Raw genomic sequence first — 9484 nt, 5'->3', positions numbered from 1 at the left:
TTTTAAATCTAAAAATAAATTTTAAAAGATGCTTAGTATGGATAGTAGGAGTCACTAGTATACTGAACAACTATGACAGCTCTTATTTATTTTTAAGGACTCTTCCTGTGAATACACCATGTCAGACATTCTTCTATTCACCATTTATGGACTCCTTCTATTTACAGTAATTTAGGCATATTAATTGCCTTTGTTTTATATAGAGGAAAAACATGACAAATTTCCCCAAATCACATAGCTAGACAATGGCAGAGCCTGAATTAAAATGGAGCTGGGCCCCCGACTGCAGTGTAACCATTCCTACAAGGATGCCAAACTGCCAAGGCTTCAGCATGCTCTCTAATGATGGGAGCCTGAAGGGGGAAAAGTTGTTTTTTGTTTGTTTATGGTAAGTACGTAGGTGATAATTATTTTAAAGAATTAGAAGTTCTACATCAAAGTAGTTATTTTATGTTATATAAATTTCAACTTCAGTAAAAAAAATCTGTTGGCTTTAAGATCTTTTCAAACATGAACTTGGCACATACAGTAACAGTTATCAATCATTTGCAATTCTTTAACAATTGACTCCTGTGGCCTTACCAGATGAACTAAGTTCCATTAAGTTATGGAGATTTCAGCAGAAAGGGATGAAGGAAGTTTTTGGGTTTTTGTTTTTGTTTTGTGTGTGTGTGTGTGTGGAACATGGTTATGGAGGAATCATTGAAGAGGCCGTTGATCCTGAGTTCCACAAAAGCTCAGAAAGATTTACGTCAGAGGACCAGCAGATGGCATAATGGCTACATCGTTTTACTCCCATGTAGTCAATCGTGGTCAAGTCCAGACCCAGTGGCTTAAACTCACGCTGGGCACATGTGTGTGTGTGCCCAAGATCCAGAGAGGATAATGGAAGAGAAGGGACTGTGGCGTGGCCACCCCCCCAGGAGGATGCTATCTCGCTTTCTGTCTCACTCTGTCTTTGTGATGGTGCATGCGCCCTGTAGCAAAAACCTCTCTGTATCAGATATTGGATAGACTGTAAGTAGGTGCTGCCAAAAATGAAGAAGGGTTTTGAATTCAAATTTCGCCGTGATTTGAGTGAGGTTCTTCTAGTTGTAGGTAAATGAGAGTCTTCATTTACCTGTGAAATTACTTAGTAAGGAATTTTTTTGGTGACATATCTGTTCACAAGAATATGTTCTCAGTCTCCTTCCCCCGTGTGTGTGTGTGTGTGTGTGTGTGTGTGTGTGTGTGTCCATGTGTGCGTGTGTCTCTGTTTAAATCAGTTTGAAAGCTTTGTTGGCCTACTTTCCATGAAGACTTGAGGGAAATGTATAACGAGGATCAAAACAAGTCTCAGCGGTTAGAAGGCTCTTGTTTGTGAAGGTTTGATGATTCTGCCGTGAAAGCTGCAGCATGTTTTACATAGTCTCCACTTGCTGACATTAGTTCCCTGGTGCTAGTCCTCATTTTTCATCTTAAATATTGAACAAGATTTTTTAATTGAAAATTTCTGGCAGGTGGCTCAATCCAGTGGGGAAAAAGTCTTTTCCCATCTGTTTAAAAGAATGAATTTTTATTAACATACTTATGGGGAAATGTTTTACATTTGCAGAATATCAATAAAATATAATTTGGTTTCTAATAGCGTATTTCATATTGACTCTCATGGCAGAGAGGAGGAGGGAGTGGGCACATCCGAATTGTTCCCAGTAATAGAGAGCAGGTGTAGGGCCAGTGTTTTTCATCTTCATGACAAAAGTGACCTTGGAGCAACAATTATTCTCCATACCACTTTTACCAGCCTTATTTGAAGCCAAAAATATTTCTTCCAAGGTCTTCAGGGGAAAGAGACAGATAACAATATCTAAATCTATTAAAGAACTCATAGAAAAAAATATTTCAACAACATCAAACTGAACTCCAGGAAAAGATATCCCTTCATGGGCAATCCTATTGGGACCTTAATCAACTTAGATTCAATGGTGTCTTTTATTTTAATCAATTATTATACATATATAAACATAGTATAATTCTTGAGTTTCAAGGATGAGATTTGTGTTGTATTAATCTTGGCTTTCTTTTTTTTAAAGAATTATTTATTTAATTTCATTTACATTATTATTTTTTAATTTACTGCAAGCATGTGCACTCTCTCTCTCTCTCTCTCTCTCTCTCACACACACACACACACACACAGAGAGAGAGAGAGAGAGAGAGAGAAAGATAAAAAGAGAGAGGAGAGAGAGAAAGTGAGAAAGTAAATTGCCAGGTCCAGGACTCAGATCACAGCTGGCCTTTATGTGGGAGTCCAGTGCCTTAGCCACCACGCCACCTGCCAATGCTTAAGATTGTATTTCTGGAATCCAGAATAGCATTTAGTTCATCTCCATAGATGCACTTAATAAATATATTAAGGAAGAAATGAACTGAGTATTTTCTTTCATACTATATCTCTAGATACAGATTTTATCTGCTGTTGTCACCAAGTTAAACTTCACTCTTGATTACTCATCATCACCTTCTATTTGAAGTACATTTGAAATTATTTAAAAGTTTATTACTTCTTATGAGAGAGAGAAAAAAGAGAGAGAGAGAGAGAGAATGTGTGCACCCACAGGATCTTGTTACCAGAATCCACCCCAGCCTTGGCTAGCCCCAAACTGTGGGCACATACCTGCCAGGGAAACGGGTTCTCCAGACACAAACCTGGAACCTTTCTATGGGGATCATTATTTCAGAGCATCACATTTTACTGCTGCACTGCTGTCCAGTTCTTGAAGTATATTTTCAGTGCAGAATGTATGTGTTGTAATGGGTCATCCGTAACTTGATCACTTTACCCATCTAACTTTAATTCTCCTACTTTCATCTTAACCTTGTCCTTGCCTGTCAAGTCTCTTCAGTGTTCCATATCCCAACTTAGTTTCATGCTTTTATCATTCTGCCTATTCACCAAGAACTTGTGTATAAAACATAGAAAACTCAGACCAAGAGAAACTTAAGGAAAAAACTATAGTGAAAACAGCTCGTCTTGGTTTTATGAAGGTCTGTCCTGGTTTGGAAAACCTCTGTGATATGAGTGTAGAATTGACCTGGCAGGTTTTGCTGAAATATCTGCATGATGAAGGGATGAAATGTAATAATCGTGATGCTTTGTATTCAAGGATGCAGGAATTTTGGGGGCGGTTCATTCCAACTTACCAGAATTATACCTTGATGATAGTGAGACTGTTGCTGTGCAATTTACATGATGAGCCCTCCTCCACCCTGAAAAGATCAGCCTTTGTGCCTGATTTGTAAAACAAGAATATGCCTGCATGACCAGGAGGGCTGTAAGAAACCTGGATGAAGATTGTGTTTTTCATTTCCAGCCTGAGATGTTCCACACATGTTGGTGTCTAGTATGGCACTGACAAAGAAGGCCAACTGAGCTCCAACCCTGCCTCTGAGACCCTCTCTATGAGGCGGTCTTTGTGCCATTGATACCGTATATCCTTTTCCAGCAAAAATGCTATTTGTAAACATTGGTTCTGTGAGTCTCCCTTGTTAATTGAGGCCTGCCTAATGACCATTGTTAGTGTAACTTTTCTAATGACCCTAGCTCATTTGCTCTCTTCTTTCCATGCACTCTGACAGTTTGTATTATGTTGCATGCTTGGAATCTAATTGTATTGTGCATTTTGTTATCTTTAAATTAGTTTCTAAATGTAGGTCTCATTTTTCCATTTAATTTTAAAACCCTTGAAGTAAAAGCAATGGCTTTTTTATTTTTCTTTTTTCCCCTAGACAGAGCTCACTAAGTTATGACCCTCCTACCTCAACCTCTCTAGGCTTTGGGACTACAGGTGCTCCGCCCTCCCACACAGGTTTTAGGGTCTCCCATGCAGCAGCAGCAGCTTCAGCCTGCTGAGCAGTAGCAGCAGTTAATGTGTTCTATTGTATGTAGGCCTTTTTCTTTCTTTCCCTTTCTTTTTCTAAAATTTGCCATAGGGTAATGTGTGCTCATGAGAGAAAGAGAACCCCATCCCCCTCATTGGGCAAGGTTGCACTGCAAACCCTTCTCCTCCATCTCTCCCCTCCTTTAGGGATTTTGGGCACACACACACACTAACCATGAGTGTTTTTCAGGCCACCAAATCTGGTGGCCTCAAACCATAGTCAGCCATGTTGGACCCAGCCCCTTTTACCCACCCTGCCATAGACTGGCCCCTTTTTCTTTTTTAAACCACACATCATCTATCACAGGGTAGGCTCTAAGTCAGCTCTTTTTGAAGAGGGCTGAGCCCAACTTGTTTTATAAAAACTAATGGCTTATTACATGCTCAAGAATAATATGATTACAATAGCTATGGTGGTTGATAGGCAACTGAACAATACGGTATTGACTAATGTTCTTATATCTAGCTTCTTTTACATCACTGAGTTATCGAAGTGATTTTTTTTCTTTTTTCTTTTTTTTTTTTTTGCCATAGGGTGTGTGCACTCACCAGAGAGCGACAGAGAGAGGGAAAGTGAGAAATTATCTCCCAAGAAGGAACGGCTATGCCACAGTCACTTCACCTCCATTCTCCTGGGATTCCAGGCGTGCATGCACATGGCATGATTCTCAAGGCACTAGGTCCAGGATTTAAACCATAATCAGCCATGTAAGAATGTAGCACCCCAACCACCATGCCACCTATTTATCCCTCTGATGATTTTTTTAAAGGCAGAATAGAAGAAGTGTTTAGATAAGCTGCTGTCTAATATTTTAAAATTAGGTAAGGTAGCTTTGCCAATTTATTTCATATAAATCACTCATTCCAAGATTACTGATTTAATTGGACATTTGATCTTCCAAAATGACAAACTTGTATGCACAATATAGCACTTTTGAAAATCAGTTGTAGAATTTCCATAAATCCAGAGAGCTCTCAATGGCTATCTTTGAAATGAATTTATCTTACCAACTACTCTTAAAGACCTCATTAGAGATAAATTTTAGTTTTCACACAGCTACCTGGAACTCACAAGATCTTTGCAGCTATGCTTTCACTCATCAGTATTTTGTTTGTTTGTTTGTTTTATTTAACCTTTTCTTTTCTTTTTTTACATTCTATCACTGTGTATCATTACAGAATACCAAATCAATTTTCCCATCCTGAATACATTGCACATAGGTTCAGCCAAAGGTTTTGCCACACATATTATCACCAACAGGTAATTTTCCAATTTCGTGTCCCTTAAATGTTTCACTTTCTTTTTCTTAAGTTGTCCTGGATCCACAGCACCACCACACGTTAATAGCAGACCTGTGATTCAGATTCATTCAAAATTCTGCGAATCAGAGCATTATTAGTAGCTCTCAACCCTGCTTTTAGATCAAAATTGCTAGGGAAACGTTCTGAAGATGCTACTGTCACCCACAAAGATGATTTAATTGATCTCGGCTGAAACTAGGTAATATTGATTTTGAAAAGCTTTTTAGGTGATTCCTACATGTAGCTGTTGTTGAGAGTTGCCATCCCTGCTTAATTTCAAAACTAAAGTTATAAGACTATTTTGTAACCCCTAGCAGATTGCATAAAGGAGGCCAGGATTTTTTTTAATATTAGGCTTATTTCTGTTCCTTATTCCCCTTTGATATTCATTAATACAGTTTACTCAAGGTAAATAACAATACATTAAAGTCATCCATCTTAGGCACACACTTCAATGAGATTTCAAAAACGTCCATTGACATTTTTGTCTACACTCAAATGTTCCTTCCTCCCCTTCAAAGTCTGCCTGATTCCCATCCCCAGTTCCTGACAACCCCTAAGAGGATTTCTTTTCCTACACTCTGCCTTTTCCAGGATATCATATAAATGGAACGATATAATAGGAGATCTTTTGTGTTCTTCCTCCTTTTACTGAGAATTATAATTTTGAGATTCATCCATGCTAGTTCCTATAACCATAGATTTTTCTTTGTTATTGCTAAGTATGATCACTTTATATATGGTCATACTATATTTATCCATTTACCAGTTGATGGACACTTGGGATATTGCACATTTGGCTTAATTAGGGATAAAGCTGCTGTAAAAATTTGCATGTTGGTCTTTGTGTGGTATATGTTTTAATATTTTTGAATATGTACATATGAGTATAATTAATAATTCATAATGTGTGAATGTGTGTGATTTTATAAGAAACTGCCACATTTTGCAAAGAAGCCATACAATTTTCATTTTCATCAGCAATATTTGAGAATTTCAGTTGTTCTGTGTCTTCCCCAGTACTTTATATCTTATCTTACCATTTTGTTTTATTTTTATTTGTTTATTATTTGCAATTCTAATAAATGTGTAGCATATCTTGTTTTAACTTTAATTTGTCTTTCTCTAATGACTAATAATGAAGAGAATATTTGTCATCTGTATCTTTTCTGCTGTGTCTATTTAAAACATTGACAACATGTTTAATGGGTTGTTTTATAATTACAGAGTAGAAGAATTTGTTACATATTTTGGATACCTGTCCTATGTCTACCACATGTTTTGCAAATATGTTCCCCAGTCCATTGTTTTTAAAATACAATTCTAAATATATCTTTAAAGAGTAGGCCTTTCTGGGGCCAGCAGGTGGCATTGTGTTTAAGGCGCTGAACTCCCACATGGCCAGACCACAGTTAGCCAGACCACAGAGGCTTGAAACTCACACCAGGCGCAAGTGCATGCATGCCTAAAATCCTGAGAGGAGAATGAAGAAGGTATTTACCCCCTGGGGAGTAATTTTTCACTTTCTGTCTTTCTCTCTATCTCTCTGCCAAGCACATGCACACAAAAAAAACTCTCTAAGGGGGAAAAAAAAAGGCAGACACTTCTAATTTTTGTGAAGAAAAATTTATCTGCTATACACTATTTTTGTTTATGTTTCTATCCTAATAAATCTATATCTGAAGCAAAATTACATAACATTTTCTCATACATTTTCTTGTAGAAATGTTATACAATATTTTTTACAAATTTAAAAACTATCTTGAGTTAATTTTAGTAAACGGTACAAGATGTGAATTCAGTTCTGCTATTATTTTTTTTTAAAATGGAAACCCAAATATTCCAACTTATTTTGTTAGCGTCTTTGTGAAAATCAATTGATAAACCTAGCCTGGTGGTGTAGATTCCTGGACTGGCTTGAGCATACTCTGGATGTGTACCTGCATGCTTGAGATTCTAAGGAGCTGGGGTGAGGAAAGGAGATAGCAGCATGATGAGACCCCATAGAGAGTGCCCCTGTCTCTTTTTGTCTCCTCTCTTGTGTGTAGGCCCATGCTCACTGATAAAACAAATAAACTTGAAAAAATCAACTGGCAATATGTGGACCTATTTTTTGATTTTCTATCCTTTCCTTTCATCTACATGTCTAATCTCATGATAAAAATGTGTTTTGTGGGGCCAGCAGGTGGCATGGTGGTTAAGGGGGCTGAACTCCCACATAATTGACTGCAGTTCGAGTCCTAGACCTGGCGACTTGCTTTCTCACTTTCTCTCTCTCTCTCTGTCTTTCTCTCTCTCTCTCTGTCTCTCTCTCTGTCTCTCTTTCTCTCTCTCACACGCATATATACACACTCATGCATATACACACACCCACACATACACATTCTGTCCCTCTCTGGTCAAAATTTAAAAAATTAATATAAACAAATACATAAAATTTTTAAAGTTCAATAACATAATTCTTTAAAAATAAAATATCTTGTCTTCTCTAAGTCCTTTTATTTCTATGTAACTTTTGGATATCATGTCCATTAAATGTCTTATCACAAATGTTTAATAGTGTTGCTTAGGTCTTCCGTATAATCTTTAGGTTTTCAAAAACAACTTGCTGGAGGACATGTGTGCTTGCTGGAAGAGATAGAGAGAGGGAAAGTGGAAAGTATTTCTAATGGGAAATCATCACACTGGACTCCCTTTTGCTCTATTTCTTCCTCTTGTGTGGATTTTGGGCACACACGCACATGTATTTGGTCTGTTTCTCAAGCTACTAGGTCCAAGACTTAAACTGCACAGTCAGCCATGTAAGACTACACAGCCTTAACCACCAGGCCATAAGCTGGTCTTTCAATATATCCTTACTAAATTGGTATTCATTCTATTGCTTTTTAAGAGAAGAATGTTGAAATTGCCAATTATTTGTGTTTTTGTCCATTTTTCTTTTCAATGAATTTTTTATGTATTTTGAAACTTCACTAAGGATATACATCTTTTGAACTATTACATCCTCTGATTGAATTAACCCTTTTATTTGTATGATATAGCTGCCTTTTTTTTTTTTTTTTTTTTTAAAAGGTTTTTTTTTTTTTTGAAAAGGTTTTTCCTATAGGGCACATGCACTTGCCAGAAAGACAGAGAGAGACAGAGAGACAGAAAGCGAGAAATCCCTAGCGGGGATGGCCACAATGCAATCCCTTCTCCATTCTCCTCTCAGGATCTTGGGCACCCACACACATGTGCCTGGTGTGAGTTTAAGCCACCGGGTCAAGGACTTGAAATGCAGTTGACCACATGGGAGTCCAGCGACATAGCCACTACACCAACTGCTATAGCCTTCTGTTGTAGCCTTCTTTAACCCTAGTAAATTTCCTTATTTTAAAGTCTATTTTGTTTGACAACCAATTCAGCTTCATTTTGAATAGTGTTAATTGGTATATTTTCATTCTTTTACTTTTAACCTGTCTCTATATTTAATGTGTTTCTTACAAGAAGTACATATCTAGTCACTGGGTCTAGGACTCAAGCCATATGGTCAACCATGTGAGTTTTACCCTTCAACCAGTAAGCCACACATCTCTAAGAAACATATAGTATTGCTTTCCTTGTCAAATCTGATCATCTGTGATTTTACTTGGACTATTTAGATAATTTACATTTATTGTACTTATTTATATATTTAAATTCAAACTCACAATCATGGTAATCTTTTGTTTCAACTGTACTTTTTCCTTTTCCTTTATTTTCTGAACTTCTCTGTTGTGAATTTGTTATTGATTTTTTTTTTGTTCCAGTATTGGCCTATCATTTTACCTTTTTTGTAATTATTTAGAGTGTTTTTTTCTATACTTTACAGTATATATCTTTTAGTTATTGCAGTCTTCCATAAACACACACATACACAGACATATATATATGTATATATTCAAATCTTTTGTCCTGGAAATACAGTGCAAATGATTTAGAACAATGTACTCCTATTTCCCCCCCTCTTTCTTTCTTGCTATTATTATCATGCATTTATTTCTAAACATAAGGGGTCTTCAAAGTGATAATATAAAATGCAAATTATTAAAAAAATTATACATGGATTTTGAAATCTTTTAGCATCAAAATAAATTCATATTTTAATTTCATTTTTCTCAAGAGCTTTTAGAAATTCCCTCAAACATTAGAAACCTCCCTTATATTGCTACAATATTTACTTTGTAGTGTCTTTAAAACATTAAACAGAATAAGGAAAAAGTGGAGTTTTGTGACCTTTACTT

At 36.6% G+C, this 9484-nt stretch overlaps 1 pseudogene; it reads left to right on the top strand.

Moving 5' to 3' along the window:
- Positions 1 to 245: 245 nt before the first annotated feature.
- Positions 246 to 9484, top strand: part of LOC102493149 (dehydrogenase/reductase SDR family member 7-like) — a 51731-nt pseudogene continuing 42492 nt past the window's right edge.

The sequence above is a fragment of the Tupaia chinensis genome, unplaced genomic scaffold (genome assembly GCF_000334495.1).
Source record: "Tupaia chinensis unplaced genomic scaffold, TupChi_1.0 Scaffold147282_1, whole genome shotgun sequence".
In the NCBI taxonomy this organism is placed as follows: domain Eukaryota; kingdom Metazoa; phylum Chordata; class Mammalia; order Scandentia; family Tupaiidae; genus Tupaia; species Tupaia belangeri.
The sequence above is the reverse complement of the archived record's forward strand: the minus strand, read 5'-3'. Positions and strand labels throughout refer to the sequence as shown.